The sequence below is a fragment of the Schistocerca serialis genome, unplaced genomic scaffold (genome assembly GCF_023864345.2).
Source record: "Schistocerca serialis cubense isolate TAMUIC-IGC-003099 unplaced genomic scaffold, iqSchSeri2.2 HiC_scaffold_1261, whole genome shotgun sequence".
Taxonomy (NCBI): Eukaryota; Metazoa; Arthropoda; class Insecta; order Orthoptera; family Acrididae; genus Schistocerca; species Schistocerca serialis.
Window position 1 is genome coordinate 2,015,456 of NW_026047471.1, and position 20,079 is coordinate 2,035,534.

Sequence of the window (20,079 nt, forward strand, 5' to 3'; positions counted from 1 at the left end):
TGAAAATCTCATTCTGGAGTAATCACATTGATTGATTTACTTTTTTTATTCCGATTGTGCGAGGAATGTCATCATCAAACACTTATGACACGTAATTATACTGGTAAAAATCTTTCAAACACGAACCATGTGCTGTCTACTGGACTGCACACAACACCACCACACACACTGCCAGGAGTCAGGGTGTACTGGCAGCCCCACAAAGCAACGATGTGGCTATCAGCTGCCGGGCCATGTGCAGGTGTCTGTTTAGGTCCCACAAGCATGAGATGGTGGCAGCCCTTTTATACTTGACACATGAGAAATCCCTGTCGAAGCAATTGCTTTCCTACCCACCATGGCTGATGCATAGCTCTCATAGGTGCGGCTCACCCTTGCAGGTGCAGCTAAAAGGCTGACAGTGTTATACTGACGTCACATGTCTATGTAAATAACAGCCAAGTCTCCCTCTGTTTATGAAAATATCCCAGAATAACACAAGTTGCATTCTTTCTACCGATCCTAGTGGGACAGCCTGTTCATCATGTGTTACGCTGCCCTGTCTTCAAAATACGTCTCAGACATGGTAAACGTTCTCACCACTAAAAGCCTTCATTACGGCTGTGCGTAGTTGCGAAAACTCCGTTTATTATAAACGCATTCTTGTTGTTTGGGAAGAGAGCACTGTCTAAGCAAAGATGGGAAATTCAGAACAATTTCACAAACAGAATTCGAAGCTCTGACCTACAGTGGAGTTGTCCTAACGCCACAATCCTGCCAGGGATGGATGGTATGCTTCATCCTGTCTTTGAACACTTGAACAAACAAGACATCACATTACTCTCAGAACTTTAAGTAGATACCTTGCCCCCATCTCGTTTGAACCAGTCTGTAGAGGCTAGTGTGTCCCAGCACAAAGGAATTCTTGTGAATGAATGGAGCATTCTGGTTAGCTCTTCCTGAATTCAACCGCGAAATTACTGCCGGTGTGGCAGCACTGTTTGCCATTCTCTTCTGCAGACGAGACTTTCAGTGGCAAACCTGTTTTGTACAGGGCGCCATATTGCATTGACAGCTAAATTCTTCATATAGGTACGAAAAGGGGCTCACTATACTTTCAGCTACCTAGTTTCAACTACTTTTCAAGGTCATCAGCTACCCACTTTCCACATCTGAAATACATGCCCATGGATCATTGTATTTAGGAGATATCTTTGGATTTTTGGTAGATTAGCAAACAAGAGAAGCAGATATTCTTGTACTAAGTCTTTATTAACTTTAGCATACACTTTTAGATACAGAAAACAACTCTTTCCTTATTTTTATTAGATGTAGTTTTAATGGTGTCCAATTTGATTTTTAATTATTAAGTTAAATCCACATCTGAATTTCCCATCTGTTCTTTGACAGTGCTCTCTTCCCAAATAACAAGAATGCTTTTATGATAAATGATTTTTTCGCAACCATGCACAGACATGATGAAGGCTTTCAGCGGTGAGAATGTTTACCATTTCTGAGATATTTGTTGAAGGCAGTACATCGTAACACGTGACAAATGGGCTATCCTGTAAGGATCTCTAGGAACAATGCAACCTGTGTTGTTCTGGGATATTTTCGTAAAAGTTTTCTGAATACATTGCATCAGATTTCTAGAGCATATCCAGAGGGAGACTTGGGTGTTATTTACATAGACGTGTGACGTCAGTGTAACACTGACAACCTGTTAGCTGCATCTGTGAGGGTGAGCCTCTATGCAAACATCTCGATCGGTACTGGACCTGCAGCTATGAAAGCCATGCATCAGCTTTGGTGGCTAGGAAAACACTTGTTTCGACAAGAATTTCTCAGGTGTCAAGTGTGAAAGGGATGCCACAGCCTCATGCTTACGGATCATGAATGGACTCCTGCACGTGGCTCGGCAGCTGATGGCCGCGTTTGCAGGGGCTGCCAGTGCACCCTGACTGCTGGCAGTGCGTGCGGTGGCATTCTGCGTGGTCCAGTGGATGGTTCATGCTTCGCGATTGAAAAATTTTTACCAGTGTAATTACATGTCGTAAGTGTTTCATGACAGTATTCCTTGCATGATTGGAAAAAAAATGAGGAAAGCATTTGATGAAATACTTCCTACAAGACCTGCATCTTCCCAAACAGCAGAGAACAATGAGCAAGAGAAATCCAACCCCGCAAACAGAATTTTTTATAAATAAAGAATATACCCTTGAATTTCCTGTTATGAGATCGTTTCTCTCTGCCGCAGAGCCATCAATTTCCAGCTGTGGGTGGAGCAGGGAGAGGGGGAAGGAGGGATGTGGGGGTTTACCAGAGGGGGAGAGGTTAATTAATTGATCAGTTTAATTAAGTAGTCAGTCAATTGATAAGAATGAGAGGAGGCTATTCGAATAACTGGGAGCTAAAAGTGTACCTGCATCAGCGAGGTTCAAATGGCTCTGAGCACTATGCGACTTAACTTCTGAGGTCATCAGTCGCCTAGAACTTAGAACGAATTAAACCTAACTAACCTAAGGACAGCACACAATCCATGCCCGAGGCAGGATTTGAACCTGCGACCGTAGCGGTCGCTCGGCTCAAGACTGTAGTGCCTAGAACTGCACGGCCACTCTGGCCGGCCGAGGGGGAGGGGATGGGTTGGGGGTTTCCTGAGGGTTTTTGGGGAGGACTCGGTGGAGGTGCCGGGAAACAATAGGTTAAGGGCCTGTGAATCAAAAGGAATGATCCTGTTAGCAGAACAGTAGGTTAGTGACCTGTTAGTCATAGGAGAACAATCAGTTTGCCCCTGAGTGCATCCTTGCCCCTGATTTAGACAAACCGCATTAACCAAATGCACTGACGCCACCCTTCTCCTACTACTCTCGAATATCATATCCATGACACTCTCTCCCCTACTTTGCGATAGTACGAAATGAGGTTCCCTTGTTTTGACTTTTCCAATATCCTCCATCAGTGCTATCTAGTACGGATCCAATACTGCAAAGCAATATTCGTACAGGGGTGGACAGGTGCAGTGTATGCAGCCTCTTTACTAGACCTGTTTCGTCTTCTAAGTGTTCTGCCCAGGAAACACAGTTTTTGGTTTGCCTTCCCCACTACATTGTCTATATGATCATTCCAATTTAAGTTTTTCATAATTGCATTTCCTAGACCCGTAGTTGAATTCACAGTAACATCGTGCATCCAAAATTTAACAGATTCATTTTGGTAGTCATGTGGATGACCTCACACTTTTCTTTATTTAGGATCAATTGCCACTTTTTTCAGCATACAGATATCTTGTATAAATCACTTTGCAAATAGTTTTGTTCCTTTGATTACTTTACTTGACGTTAAATGAAGCACAATCTGCAAACAATCTAAGAGGGCTGCTGAGATCGCCTCTTAATCCTTTTATATAGATAGGGAACAGCAGATGGCCTGTAAGACCTCCTTGGGTGATCCCAGATATCACTTCTGTTTTACTCGATCACTTTCCATCAATTACTACGAATTGTGATATTTGTGATAGTAAATGATGAATCCAGTCACAGAACAGATACGATACTCTACAGGCACGCAATTTGTTTAAAAACAGCTTGTGAGGAACTGTGTCAAAAGCCATTTGGGAATCTAGGAATATAGAAACAACCTGAGGCTCCCTGTCAATAGCACTCACTATTTCGCGAGAATAAAGATCTAGTTGTGCTTGTCAAGAATGGTATTTCCTGCATCTGTTCTGACAGATCGTTTTACTCGAGGTAATTCATAATGTTGGAACGAAAATTAAGTGAAATATCGTGTGGCTAGGGCCTCCTGTCGGGAAGACTGGTCGCCTGGTGCGAGTATTTTGATTTGACGCCACTTCAGCGACTTGTGCGTCGATAGGGATGATGTGATGATGAAGACAACACAACACCCAGGCCCTGAGTGGAGAAAATCTCGTACCCAGCAGGGAATCGAGCCCGGGCCCCTTTGCACAGCATTCGGCCGCACTGGCCACTATTTTTTTTCGTTATCTTATTTTGTTCTGTATTGTTCGTTGAATTTGTTCGTGGCGGACGTACGATGACACTCGTTCAGCTTGTTCGTTGATCCGTTCACTCAGTTTTTTTATTACAGAGGGTAGGTAAACGCTCTGACCGAACATGCTGAGCTACCATACCGGCGTCCATTCAGCTACCGAGGCGGATTTTCGAATGCAGTACATGTTATAAAATCCTACTTCAAATCAACGTCAGTGATACAGGTCTGTAGTTCGTCGGATTACTCCTACTTCTTTCCTGTGACCTGAGCAACTTTCCATCTTTTAGGCACGGATCTTTCGTGCAGCGAGCGGATGTATATGATAGTGAAGTACGGAGCTTTTATACACTACTGGCCATTAAAATTGCTACACCAAGAAGAAATGCAGATGATAAACGGGTACTCATTGGACACATATATTATACTAGAACTGACATGTGATTACATTTTCACGCAATTTGGGTGCATAGATCCTGAGAAATCAGTACCCAGAACAACCACCTCTGGCAGTAATAACGGCCTTGATACGCCCGGGCATTGAGTCAATCAGAGCTTGGATGGCGTGTACAGGTACAGCTGCCCATGCAGCTTCAACACGATACCACAGTTCATCAAGAGTAGTGACGGGCGTATTGTGGCGAGCCAGTTGCTCGGCCACCTTGACCAGCCGTTTTCAAATGGTGAGAGATCTGCAGAATGTGCTGGCGAGGGCAGCAGTCGAACATTTCCTGAATCCAGAAAGGCCCGTACAGGACCTGCAACATGCGGTCGTGCATTATCCTGCTGAAATATTGGGTTTCTCAGGGATCGAATGAAGAGTAGAGCCAAGGGTCGTAGCACATCTGAAATGTAACGTCCACTGTTGAAAGTGCCGTAAATGCGAACAAGAGGTGACCGAGACGTGTAACCAGTAGCACCCCATACCATCACGCCGGGTGATACGCCAGTATGGCGATGACAAATACAAGCTTCCAATGTGCGTTCACCGCGATGTCGCCAAACGCGGATGCCACCATCATGAGGTTGTAAACAGAACTTAGATTCATCCGAAAAAATGACGTTTTGCCATTCGTGCACCCAGGTTCGTAGTTGAGTACACCATCGCAGGCGCTCCTGTCTGTGATGCAGCGTCAAGGGTAACCGCAGTCATGGTCTCCGAGCTGATAGTCCATGCTGCTGCAAAAGTCGTCGAACTGTTTGTTGCAGATGGTTGTTGTCTTGCAAACGTCCCCATCTGTTGACTCAGGGATCGAGACGTGGCTGCACGATCCGTTACAGCCATTTGTATAAGATGCCTGTCATCTCGGCTGCTAGTGATCTAGTGATACGAGGCCGTTGGGATCCAGCACGGCGTTCCGTATTACCCTGCTGAACCCACCGATTCCATATTCTGCTAATAGTCATTGGATCTCGAGCAACGCAAGCAGCAATGTCGCGATACGATAAACCGCAATCGCGATAGGCTACGATCCGACCTTTATCAAAGTCGGAAACATGATGGTACGCATTTCTCCTCCTTACACGAGGCATCACAGCAACGTTTCACCAGGCAACGCCGGTCAGCTGCTGTTTGTGTATGAGAAATCGGTTTGAAACTTTCCTCATGTCAGCACGTTGTAGGTGTCGCCACCGGCGCAAACCTTGTGTGAATGCTCTGAGAAGCTAATCATTTGCATATCACAGCATCTTCTTCGTGTCGGTTAAATTTCGCGTCTGTAGCACGTCATCTTCGTGGTGTAGCAATTTTAATGGCCAGTAGTGTATCAGCATATCCCGGAGGTAATCTAAATAGTATATAATCTGGACCGGAAGGCTTGCCTTTATTAAATGAATTGAGTAGCTACGCCACTTGTTCGCTACTCATGTTGGCAGCAGGTCTTGAGTGAAATTCTGGAATTTTTACTTTGTCTTCTTTGGGGAAGGAATATCGGGGAACCATGTATAGTAACTCCGCTTTAGTGGCGCTGTCGCCGGTAACATTACAATCGCTATCGCGAAGTGGAAGTATTGATTGTGTCTTTAAGCTGGTGTGCTTAACGTATGACCAGAATCTCTTTGGATTTTTTGCCATATTTTGAAGCAGAGTTTCGTTGTGGAAACTATTAATATCGTCTCCAAGTCCGCGATAAATTCCGAGCTTCAGTAAAATTTCGTCAATCTCGAGGATTTTTCGGTTAATGAAACTCAAGTCTGCATAGCGAGACGCGGTTTCCAATGCTCGTCTCCCTAAACACGAACGACAGGTAGTGTAATCGATTCTTCTCTATTTTATGGAAAACTGAGACTGTGTATGTGAACTGGCATCATTAGTTGCTTATCTGAATATGTATATGGTTAAATTAAATTACGCGTAGAAAATTAATCAGGAATAGAAGGGAATGAAAAATTGTAACCACTTAGAAACGTTTGACAACTTCTAAAATAAGAATGTGTGTTTCGAAAAAAGAGCTTAATATTGAAGTTAAGTGTTCCCTCCCAATTCTGGAAACAAGACGGGATGATGAACGAAAACGTTGATACAAGCTATGTACTTAGCTAATGTAGATGGCTTGCCTGATGTCAAATTATGACCCTCGCTCTTGAGCAAATCGGGTTCTCTCTTCCCAAGCGTGGACTACTGAGGGTCGTACATCACAAGCTCCGCGTGCTGGTGTGCCTTGGCACCAAAAAAGGATCCCACTCGCAGAGGATAGTGAGTGCCCTATACAGAGGTGACAGACAATGACGTGGTTTTGTCTGAGTGTCTGCAAACAGCCGCACTAGAAGATTATATAACTGATGGCTGACTAGTCCCTCAGAGCCATGTACTCCTCTTGCCGAAGAGGCATGACTTGCGTTTCTGCAGAGAGTGTAGACGAACTTCACACTGTGCCACAGTAGCTATCCTGGGAAAGATACTGTCTGATCTTCGTTAATCAGGAGTTTCCGTTATGCTGTTATCAATACAATTGAAACCTCGGTTTGAAAGCTAGTCTAAAAAATATAACCATCAAACAATTTTGTTTTTCGTCACAGCTATACACTATTCCAATTTCCTATTTTTTTCTTTGTTATTTTTTTTTTCGTCAAACGAAAGTCATGGTTTCTTGTGGCGTCCCCCCATGAATTCCTCTTCTCTTCCAGCCTCTTCATCTCAGAATAGCACTTGCACCACATCTCCTCAATTATTTGCTGGATTTATTACACTCTCTGTCTTCCTCTACGTTTTACCCACTACACCTCTCCCTGGTAACAGGGAAGTTATTCTCTGATGCCACAGGGTCCCTTGATGGTGTCAGTGTTTTCCATGTGTTGTTTTCTTCACTGATTCTGGAGAAAATCAGTTCACTCCGTATCTAGTCAGTTCATTTAATTTTCAACACCGTTATATAATGAGCCGTATGGGCACGATCTTCAGTCGATTAGCCCCTCGTCGATTATCTTTGTCTGGATAACTTTGGAGATACGCGGCTTGCGCCATCGGTGGGGACAGAAGCTGCGAAGCAGTAAGGTTTTGGGCAGTGTGTATGTGTGGTGAGTGGAGCGAGTTGGCCGGGATCGCGAGAGGTTTGGAGTTCAGGATGGAGCACGAGAGAACATGTCGGCTCCTGTGAAAGAACCGAGTCTTATTTTGACTGTCGTTTATCAACTGCCCTGCGAAGCGGTTTCTGAGCGGTTCGACGCTAGTGAAGGCGGTCCGGTGTCTTGGACGCTAAAGGGGTGTTTAACAGACCTCTTCCTATGATGTCCACTGTATATAAGTTGTCCTACTCCTTTGTCCACATGGTGACTTCAGGTACTACAGGAGATTCAAATTTATAGTCCGAGGTCGTTAACAAGTACGAACAGTTTGGTACTTAACTCATATCGATGGCTGCGTTGTTGTCTTCGTAAAGTCTAGAGGTGATTCCACTGCGATGTTCCCGCGGTTTTCTTTGTGTTTGGATGAGACTAACTGGTTTGTAGGGCGATGTGGTATTTTGATTTTTAGAGAGCAAACGTTACATCAGTTTTGCAAATCACTATTTAATTCATTTATTCACATTTAACACTTCTACAATAATATGCAATAAGACATTGTTTTACACCACATCTGTATTCGCACCTCCTCTAGCCCACGCTTTCTCTCCAAAGTCCTTTTACCACCTCCCCCAAAGATCGACCTCCTTTCCGCATGTCCAAAGATAACTGTCTCTTAGTTGTTAAACTCGCAGTCAAAGGCTATATTTACATAAAACATTACACGTAAAGAAATTACTGACATACACGAAAATTACTGACATACACGATCTTACGTTCTGTTACAATACCCCCCCCACACAAGTCCGTGCATGGCATGCATGGGATTGTGTGTCACTATGGAATAAAATATGTCTAATACACACATCATAATAAAATTTTCAGTTCCGAAAGTTAGTAATAAAATTGGTTTCCCAAGTGATCTTAGTTATATATATACACTTTCCATGATATATAATTTGAAAGTTACATTGGCTGTATTGAGCAATAAGTGTAATGAGCTTATAACTAACAATAAAATATGGCACCTTATATTTAATTGATCATGGTAGCTGCAGAGCCGTGTTAAGATGGGTACATAATTATATAATATATGCATAAACTCAAGTTTACTTCAATACTGACTTAGTTAACCTCATTCTTCTGATTGTCAGTGGTTTCTTTAGAATATATTAAGTGAACTGTGTAATGCAGGCATCTCTCACAATCTTTTAATATAAGTGTTTCAATAAAATACCTTAGGGCATGGCTTGTGCCCAAAACAACCATTAAATCTAAAGAAATCATTATTCTAAAATAAACAGGTTCTTTTAACCACATACATAAAATAGACATAGTTCAAAATATTGTAATACTTATACACAATGTTAAATGGTTGTCTCTTAGGGAAAATTCATGTATACGTGATGAATGGAATCACATGGTGAATCCAGTGTAAATTCAATTATGTGTGATCAGCACTGTATTTTCAGAGTCAGATTGGTTTACATATTTATGATTTAATGTTTCCTTTATAATGAGATAGCTGAGACGTTCCATATGATTGCGACTATAATCGCAGTATCCTCACACTGTACGTCTATTTCAACTTTATAGGTCAAATTATGACAAACTCTAAACTTAAATTGTGAAAGATTGTTAGTATTTATACCTTAACTTTACATCATTATTAAGCAGTGTTTCATTTTTATTTACTCTCCTGTGCTCAAATAGCATATTGCCATGAACAGAAATTATTCCAAATTGTGTAACAGGGTATGGGATAAATTCCTAACAGCTCTTCATTCACTTTAACATTAAATTATCTAAACTATTACAAAATATTCTCCCACAATATAAACTTCAAAATTAGTATCACATAACCTTCAATCCATCACAAGTGTTTCAAAAGTAATACACCAACATCTGTTTCCATAATGCTCTAAACCTCAATACATTCTTAATTTGCATGATTAAATTTTTAACACACTATAACATACCTGGTCTTTCAAAGTACACTCTCATAATCTGACAAGTACCTCCAGTTTGCTTTATCCATTAAATAACATTCCATCTGACATAGCTTACAAATGACAAGGTTTTGTCTTCTTACACACAATCACTATTCATATCTTATTACTTTAAAAGTGTCCACATCATTAACTTTGGTTTCTGTTAAGAGACATTACTATGACACTGTAGAATGGTTCGTAGCCCGACACACTGATCTCGTACCAAATTTAATGAATGGGTATACTAGAGAACAAAGAGAAATTAGTACAGACATAATTCACATTAACACAAAATCTACTTCATACTTTTAGCTGACATAGCCCCACACATTGACATGAAGTTTTCCTTGAATGATAAAACAATAAAGTGATGTAGTTGGGCCAGTCAACTAGTTCTTTCCGAGCAGCATTTTACTTATTAATGACTATTTTATGGGTCATGTTTGTAGAGTTTTAACTCTGTAACATTGCGCAGTCCAAATAACTTCTTGGATTTTGGGTAGATTAGCCTATAGGCATTAGGGTGTGGGTTTTCCTTGATTTCAAAGGGGCCTATATAGATGTCAAAAAATTTCTTTATTTCAGAACTCATCAATCTAGATTTTTCCTGTGTTTTTACTAAAACCAGATCTCCTGTCCTGAACTGTACTCCTTTACTTCTTGCATCATGTCTCCGTTTTCTTACCTCTCCTTGTCTTTTCATAGTGTTCCTAACAGCTGTCTCTCTTTCCTGGGGTGTCATAGTTTGACAAGGTGGGAAATCAACATTCTCAGAAATCAAATTTGCAGGTCGTCTATTAAACATTACTTCGTAAGGTGAAAAACCAGTGGATGAATGTTGTAGGCTGTTCATTATATCCTCAAAGTCAGTAACATTTTCAATCCAATTAACATGATTTTTACTACAGTATGTTCTGCAGAGCCTTCCAATTTCCCTCATGTACCTTTCTGCTGGGTTACTTGATGGGTGACAAACCGAAATCAAGATATGTTTTATTCCTGTATCTTCAATAAAATTTTTCCATAATTTAGATGTAAACTGTGACCCATTATCAGACATGATGGCCTGGGGAATACCAACATTTGTGAAATAATGATTCGTCAGCTTGATGATAATTTGTTTACTGGTTGCTCTCTTTAATGTATACAATTTTATAAATTTAGAGAAAACGTCAACTATAACGAAGATGTAACTATACCCTCCCCTTGACCTTGGTAGTGGTCCATATAGATCAATAGCTGTTAATTCAAGGTTTTTATTTGGTAAAATGTTTTGCATCAATCCTTTAGATGTTTGGTTGCTCACTTTTACTCTCTGACAACGATCACAGGTTTCAAGTTTTTTCTTCACTCTCCTACTGATATTATAGAAGTATACATTTTCCTGTATCTTCTGTATACATTTTGTTGCCCCGCAGTGTCCGAAGCTTTCGTGTATGTAACTGATTAACGTGTCAATACATTGCTCAGGCCAACATAGTTTCCAATTGTCTAAGTCAGGTCTAGGTCTCCTAAACAAAATCCCTTTTTGTACTTTATAATACTGATCTACCTTTTCTCCTCCCTTTTTCCCTATATAACTTTTAACCAACTTCCAATTTTCATCATGGTTTTGGTTTCTACGAATATCATTACAGATTTTCAGTATTTCAGCTTCATCTTTTACACCCTTTAAGTACATAAGTTTGAACTCTTTCTCCTCTTTTCCATAAGTATTTTCAACATCTGCACCTACTGGTAGTCTGGAAAGGGCATCTGCAATGACATTATGTTTACCCTGAATAAATTTGATCTCGTAGTCAAACTGTTGAAGGAATAAAACCCACCTTGTTATACGGTCATGATAGAGTCTGCACTCCTGAATGTACGATAGAGCTTTATGGTCAGAGAAAACAATTACCTTGTGCCCTAACAGATAACTTTTAAACTTATTAAATGCCCAGTGGATGGCAAGTAGTTCCTTCTCTGTGACTGTATATGATTTTTCATACTTTTGTAAAACCCGGCTAGCAAAAGCAATAGAATGGTGTTCTAATTTTCCTTCTACTTCTATGTTTTGAAACAAGTGTGCCCCTAAACCTGTCTCACTACTATCTGTCATTATACAGAATGGTAACGACATAACAGGTCTATACAACATTTGACTTTGGGACAGTTGTTGTTTTATTTCCACGAACGCATCCTGACATTCTTGTGTCCAATCCCAAACAGTATTCTTTTTTAGTAAGTTACATAAGCAGTTTGCATTTAAAGCTTGGGTACTAAGAAATTTTCTATAGAATCCAGTGAGACCAAAAAAGGACTTGAGTTGTTTTTTGTTCTTGGGAGTAGGGAAGTTTACAATGGCCTCAAGTTTATCCTTATCAGGTAAGATTCCCTTTTCTGAAATATTATGCCCCAAAAATTTCAGTTCATTAACTCCAAAACAACATTTTTCCAATTTTACGGTCATTCTCCCTTCCCTCAATTTTGAACAGACTTGTCTCAGAAGGTTTAGATGATCTTCCCAGGTTTTTCCAGTTACAAGAATGTCATCTACATATACTATTAATTTTGAAGACAATTCATCACCTAATACAAAATCCAGTGCTCTGATAAATTCAGCCACCGATACATTCAATCCAAAAGGGACAACACAATATTGGTAACTTTTGCCACCATACAAAAAGGCAGTATACTTCCTAGAATCAAGTTCAAGTGGTATTTGGTGAAAACCAGATGTCAAGTCTAGGCTACTCATAAATTTTACATTATCAAATTTGTGCAGGAGTTCATCCATATTGTCAGGATGGTCATTTTCTCTAATCAAAAACTTATTAAGGTGCCTAGAGTCAAGTACAAGTCTAACCCCACCATTTCTCTTAGACACAACTACTAATGGGTTGTTGTAAGCACTTCTACTCCTTTCTATAATCCCCCAAGTTTCCATTTTTTGGATTTCCCTTTCTACATCTTTTTTCCTGGAGAATGGAATGCCATATGGTTTTAGGAAGAAAGGATGATGATCTCTGAGTTGAAGTCTGCACTGATAGTCTTTTACCTTCCCTGGTCTCTCACTGAATGTATCCTGAAATTCCCATAACACTTCTCTTAACTGATTTTTCTGACTTTCACTTAGATTTACAGCTTCCTTCAATTTTACTTCGACTAATTCTTCGAAATTTTGTTCATTTATAAGATCAAAGGATGTGTTATCACTTATGGCTTGATTATCTACCTTGCTTACAACAGCTTTGATATGGTTGCAAGAATTACTACAGTTAAGGATGTACATTTCTGTTTTCAGAATACTATTTTTCTCAGGTTCAGTAATTATAACAGTCTTATCTTCCCAAGAGAAGCTTACACCCACTTTTAAGACCCAATCCATGCCAAAAATGATATTTTCTTCTAACCTTGGGACCACAAGGCAACCCTGCTCAAACTCCACATTTTCAATTTGAAACGTTAACAATACTTGACTCTTAACTACCTTACTTTGCCTACCAGTGGCACCTCTGATTTTTACCCCTACAACCGGCATTTCTACAAAGTTCTTACCATCTCTAATTTTATCTCTAAATTTTTCTGAAATTGCGCATATGGGGCTTCCTGTATCAATAAGACAGTGCCCGTCCCACTGATTTACTCTTATTTTAATGTATGGACAGCCTAATTCCTTTTCATCTGCCTTCCCCTCGGGGACTTCATATAATAAATCTTTTTCAATTTCTTTATAATTTCCATCTCCTTCCTCCCTTTCAGTCTTCATCAGGTTTACCTGATTTTCAGATTCTAAGTTACTAGTGTCAAGTTTACACTTTGGCTGCACACAAAATATCTCCTTACTGTTTATGTACCTTTCACTCAGACTCTTTCTTTTACTCTCCCACCAGCGTGGGCATAAAACTCTACTAATTATACTTAGACGATACCAAAACACTTTGCTACTACAATTCTCATTATACTGGTTCCACAGGATTTCTAAAAATTGGCTTCCTTTACTTTCAATAATATCACGCAAATCTAATTCTTTCACAATATTTTCACTTTTGTTATCACCACTTTGATTAACCATGAGCTCATCAGGAAAGGCATGTAGCAATTGATTTTCAGCTGTCACTTCATTATTCTTATCATATTCCTGTACTTCGTCACCACAACTATCATCAAGTTCCAAAACTTCATTATTTATTTCAATAAAAACATTGTACTCACTTACTGGTTTGCTTACCATACTTTTCACATCAAAAATACTAACATCATCACTACTATGGTATACTTTACTGCCAGTTTCATCTATTTCTCTCTGTTTTTCACTTTCTATGGTTGATTCTTTTTCCTGTTGCTTAGGTTTATCATCAGCTGATTCACTATTACCTTCTTGTGTGAACAACCCCCCCAATTCTGAACTAAAACATTTGTTACTCTCTTCATTATTAGCTTGCTCTCCCCTTTTTGCCCACCTGTAAAAATCATTTAACATCTCCTCATCCAGAATTGAGTCAGAGCTTTGGTCTCTCCTATGTTTATTTTGTGGTGGTCTACTGTGCCACATAGCATCCCAAAATTTTTTATCAAAATTTATATAATTCACTTGGTATTCCTGGTTTTTAACCTGTTTGTTAATGGTACAGTTATTTACAGTACTGGGTTTTGTGTGAAAGTTAGTGGTCCTATTATGTTTAAATTGGTTCGCCCCAAAGCTGTGGACCTTCATTGAGGCGGTCCGGAGTTTTCCGGATGTCTACCTCTATTGTCACTCCTCCAATTTGTATTCATTCTGTTGTTACCTTCCCATCTGTTGTTCCTAGTTACACCATTGCTTTCCCAGTTACTCCCTCTCCAATTAGCATTGTACTCTCTTGTTCTATCATATTGGTGTTCATTCCGAAAATCTCTATCGTCCCTTCCAGGGTTCTCTCCACGGTAATCAGAATTCCACCTCCCACTGTAATGGTTTCCGTTACTAAACTGTTGCACATTTCTCTCCATTGCCCTGTCTAATTTGTCTATATATTTTAGAAACTGGTCTAAACAGTCGTCAGGTCCATGCACTAATTCCCACTGTATTCTTTCAGGTAACCTCCTTTTAAGGGCATCAATTTGCGTCATTTCGTCAAAGGGTTTATCTAGATGCACCAATTTCCTAAGTTGATCCCTGCAAAAGTCTTTCATTGAGTGGTTTCTGCCCCTGAAGATAGGCCCATTTAAAAATTCACTTTTTATTCTACCCTGTTCAGTCTCAGACCAAAACTTATTTAAGAAACTCTTCTTAAAATCATCAAACGTTTTCCACTCATCAAAATGTTGGTTTGCCCAAGACAAAGCTTCTCCCTCAAGAAATTTTTTAACAAATTTAATCTTTAGATTATCAGACATGCCAGTAACAAGGTTGTCAGAGCAGTGTTGCAAAAAATCTACAGGGTGTAAATTATCACAAGGAAAACTTTTTACAGGTGAATTACTCCACACACTTCCACCATTCATACATAAATTTCTAGACACAAAATTATCTTGCATTTCAGTGAATCTCTTGTCTATTACACTTAAATTACATGTTACAGACTCTTGTATCTTATTTAATTCAGCATCTAAGGAGTTAACTTTTGATTCTGTATCTAGACTTAATTTGTCTACCCTCTCCTCCACAGTTCTTTGAGCTGCAGTTAACCTTTCAACCTCTTTCCCTTGACTTGAGCTAACTGTGGCTAACTTATTTTCTAAGGTCACAAACTTATTCTCTATAGCTTCAATTTTGGAGTTCACGCCCTTCAAACTTTCTCCTAATTGAAGTTTTAAATTTGAGATCTCTTCTTTCAGTACATCACCGTTGCTTTTCATTTTTGCTTCCAGCGCTTCACTAGATGCATTTATTTTCGATTCTAGGAATTCACTATTTGAGTTCATTGCCCTTGTTAATTCGGTCTGCATTTGTCCCATTCTGTCAAAGAGTAAACTTACCCAGTCCTGTTGATCCGGTTTTCTTTCGGTTTGTGAGTCATCTGGATCGTCACTTACACCACACACGTTCGAGTCCAACATTTCTCCAACTTCCTTTTTAATTTCTTCTGATAGCGTCATGATGGCACCACGTGTTTGGATACAGTTTTGACGAAAAGTTTAAAACAAAGCAGAATTGTACTTATCTTTTCACACCACTACGTCGATCACAGGTCCACCTCTCCGATAAGCCAGCACTTTGTTGGTTCTCACACTACTTTTTCTGGTCCAGGAAACGTGTACAATGTTATTCACGTTTTACGAATTATAAAGTTTGTAATGTCCCGCAAACGAAGCGCAATTAGTCCCATCGCATTTAACTGTAACATCCCGGACGAGCCCCCAAGTTTAACAGACCTCTTCCTATGATGTCCACTGTATATAAGTTGTCCTACTCCTTTGTCCACATGGTGACTTCAGGTACTACAGGAGATTCAAATTTATAGTCCGAGGTCGTTAACAAGTACGAACAGTTTGGTACTTAACTCATATCGATGGCTGCGTTGTTGTCTTCGTAAAGTCTAGAGGTGATTCCACTGCGATGTTCCCGCGGTTTTCTTTGTGTTTGGATGAGACTAACTGGTTTGTAGGGCGATGTGGTATTTTGATTTTTAGAGAGCAAACGTTACATCAGTTTTGCAAATCACTATTTAATTCATTTATTCACATTTAACACTTCTACAATAATATGCAATAAGACATTGTTTTACACCACATCTGTATTCGCACCTCCTCTAGCCCACGCTTTCTCTCCAAAGTCCTTTTACCACCTCCCCCAAAGATCGACCTCCTTTCCGCATGTCCAAAGATAACTGTCTCTTAGTTGTTAAACTCGCAGTCAAAGGCTATATTTACATAAAACATTACACGTAAAGAAATTACTGACATACACGAAAATTACTGACATACACGATCTTACGTTCTGTTACAGGTGGAAGGACGGCAACCATCCCGTTCAAGATAAGTAACTTCCATATTTGTCTTTACCTCTGACTCTTCCCCTCCCGCCCCCCCCCCCCTCCCACTTCCCCTGTCCTGTGGACATTATGCTACCACCACTCATAATTAATAACAGCTGTATAAAAGTAATTTGGTCCAAAACTGCTCAGTGAATTTTGGCTTATCGTAGATGCCTACTGAGCGTCCGTTAATTTTTTTAAAATTATGTGTTTTGTTGTCTATTAAACGACAGTGAGTTCATAATTTATAGTAGTTGTTTAATAATCATTTACTTAAAATATGATCAGTGAATTTTCGTTAACAGTAGCTGCCTATTCAGTGATTGTTAACTGGTTTAAAATCCTGTTCCTTGTGTGTGTTCAGAAAGACAGTGGGTTATAATTAATAACAGCTGTTTATAAGTCATTTGCTTAAGATCTGATCAGTGAATTTTGGCCAACTGTAGCTGTTTATCCAGTGACTGTTAACTATTTTTAAGCCCGCATCTCGTGGTCGTGCGGTAGCGTTCTCGCTTCCCACGCCCGGGTTCCCGGGTTCGATTCCCGGCGGGGTCAGGGATTTTCTCTACCTCGTGATGGCTGGGTGTTGTGTGCTGTCCTTAGGTTAGTTAGGTTTAAGTAGTTCTAAGTTCCAGGGGACTTATGACCACAGCAGGTGAGCCCCATAGTGCTCAGAGCCATTTGAACCATTTTTTTTTAACTATTTTTAAACTTCTGCATTTGCTGTCTGCTGAATGATAGTGGATTCATAATTAATAACAGCTGATTAAAAATCATTTGCTTAAAATCTGATCAGAAAATTATAGTTAACTGTATGTAACTATTCATTGACTGTTAATTGTTTATAAAATTCTGTATCTTTGCTGTCTACTGAGCGACAGGGGGTACATATTTGCTGCTGTACTTAAAAAAACTGCTGAGTGAATTTTGATAACTGTAGTTAGTTTTGCCGGCCGGAGTGTCCGTGCGGTGCTGGGCGCTACAGTCTGGAACCGGGCGACCGCTACGGTCGCAGGTTCGAATCCTGCCTCGGACATGGATGTGTGTGATGTCCTTAGGTTAGTTAGGTTTAATTAGTTCTAAGTTCTAGGCGACTGATGACCGTAGAAGTGAAGTCGCATAGTGCTCAGAGCCATTTTTTTGTAGTTAGTTGTTTTAAAATTCTGTACTTTTGGCGTATAGTTAATGACTGGTGGCTCGTAATTGGTGGTATTTTTCTAAAGCCTCCTCAGTCAATTTTGTTGTTGATTGTGTTTTTAAACTTGTTTGACTTTAATAAAAGAAAGTTATGTATTAAAGATGATGAACGCTGAAGCAGTTATATGGGGTCCCCATCCTTCCATTACGGTGATCCGATCCCAAATCTTCCCAGCCGAATTCCTAGTTATCATTCGTACAGTCTCAGAAATGCCTTCCCCACAATAACGCTGTTTGATACGAACAGGCTTCTCTTGGACAGGATTACCCTCTTCGCCTGTGCTGGCCTGCTTTCCATGCTTTGTTTGCTTCGTCCATTACGTGTGGTTTTGCTTCCAAGGTAGAAGAAATCCTTAACTTAGTTTACTACGTGGTCTCAATTTTGATGTTAGATTAGTCACTAAACTCATTTCTGCCACTCCACATTACGTTCGTCTTTCTTCGTTTCACACTCAATCTGCATTCTGTAATCAATTGACTGTGTCTCAAATTAAACAGATGCCTTAATTCTTTGTCGCTTTCACTGAGTATAACAACGCCATAAGCGAATCTCGCCACTGATATTCTCTCAACCTGAATTTTAATCCCACTCTTGAAACTTTCTCTTACTACTGTCATTGCTTCTTCGGTGTATAAATTATCGCCATTACTGTCTAACTGCCTTAGTATGTAACAAGACCTGTCATTTGAATTACCTCAAATCGACTGTACAAATCCGTAACTATTACACCACATCATTGAATAGGACGTCATACAAATTCAGTAACCAGTAAAGCTGAAATTTCTTGCTGGTTGATAACCAAACTAATGTTAGTTATGTATAGCTTGTTTTTAATTTATGTAATCTAGAAAGTGGAAGAAGAATTTTGAAGTGGGCCATATCCAGTTCTTTCTTTTATGTTTCTAACTGCATCCAAGAATGCACAAGCCATCTACAAGATATGTAAACACAACGAAACAACTTTCGCTTTCAGAATTCTTAAGAAAAAAAAAAGTGCAAGGGCGTTTCTGTCACCAGATAGCGCAAGGCACCGTCATAAAGTGGATCGACAGCCCATAGAGTAACTATGGCACTTGCTGACTACATTATACTCAAGGCAAGTCTGCAAAATTTAGCAGCATCTACGGTTTTCTGTCTTCGAGAATTTTTGCAGTGTTCTTTTAAGAAGTCCGTGTGTTGTTTCTTGAAACCATCTGTTACATTGATGATGGATGTTTTTGGTGTCATAAGAAAAGGAAGGAATGTTAGAATTTAACGTCCCGCTAACAATGAGGTCGCTGGGAAAGGAGCACACGCTTAGGTGCGAAAAGGAAATCGGCCGTACCGTTTGCAAAGGAACAGCCCCGGCATTTGTCTGTAGCGATTGTAGAGATTTAGAAAAATCACGAAAAACCTAAACCTGGATGGCGGGACGTGTATTTGAGTTGTCGTTCTTCTGGGTGCGAATCCAGTCCGTTAATAACTACGCCACCGTGTTCGATGCTGTCGGACACTTATGGTTTAATAACATGATACGATAGGAGACGCGTACGTACAATCTGACATGCAGATGATAAAAACGACGGCGTGTTGAAAAGTAATGCCTCCGAATATTTTATTATGTCTCAGTATCCATTGAGGTATTACGTGTCAACTTTCCCGCTTTGCTGACACTGTTAACAACATGGTCTCTCGTTGGAAGGAATATGTTAGTCACTAGGGTGGCTATCTTGACAAACAGGTATGTAGACATGAAGGTAGGGATTGAAAGGGTTGCAAAAGAAACGTAAAAAAGAATCGGAAGTGTACAAAAAAGCTAAGAAATATGGTTCGTTCGCTAAGGAGGTGTACCTATTAATCAGCTACTCCGAAGAACGTTACAGAATTCTAGTTCTTCTTATCAGTTTAGGTGGGAGGACAGGACACATATAAAAATTTAACAGGTTTTGCACATTAAATTCATTGCTTCCCAGAACAGAGGGTAGTGTACTATCGAGACAAATTTGTGCTCTTCTTCTGGATACACAACGGAATCAATCAAACCAGTGAATCCTATCCATAACGAAGACGACCATGCGTTATGCAGCAGGCCTTATTCACAGTCTTGTTAGTTCCATTCCTTTCCCTCAGAGTGATTGGAATGGTGTCCACCATTTCCTCGTAATAAAGCTTTACCTGGCGTAACTCTTTTATTTCTATCCCCAAGCACTCATTCACGCCTTGGCATATAGAAGCTCTTTTAAGGGTGTGAGATGGTAGCATGTAACGTAGTGAAACACTGCAGTACCACATTAGCCTCACAGGTATTCCTGACTGCACTGTCTGGCTTCTCAGAAATAACTGATACTTGTTTCCAGTGATGCTGGATCCCAAAATGTCTCATTGCCACTCCATAATCCGTGAAGACATGTCAAGATGATGTTTGGAAACTAGATTAAATTCTAATGACTGAAGGAATTTACATTATAAGCTGAGTACC

At 40.0% G+C, this 20,079-nt stretch overlaps 1 protein-coding gene across 5 annotated transcripts in view; it reads right to left on the reverse strand.

The window, feature by feature from the left end:
* Positions 1–20,079, reverse strand: part of LOC126438132 (uncharacterized) — a 1,198,954-nt gene that overhangs the window by 415,768 nt on the left and 763,107 nt on the right. The gene's annotated exons all lie outside the window — the stretch shown is intronic.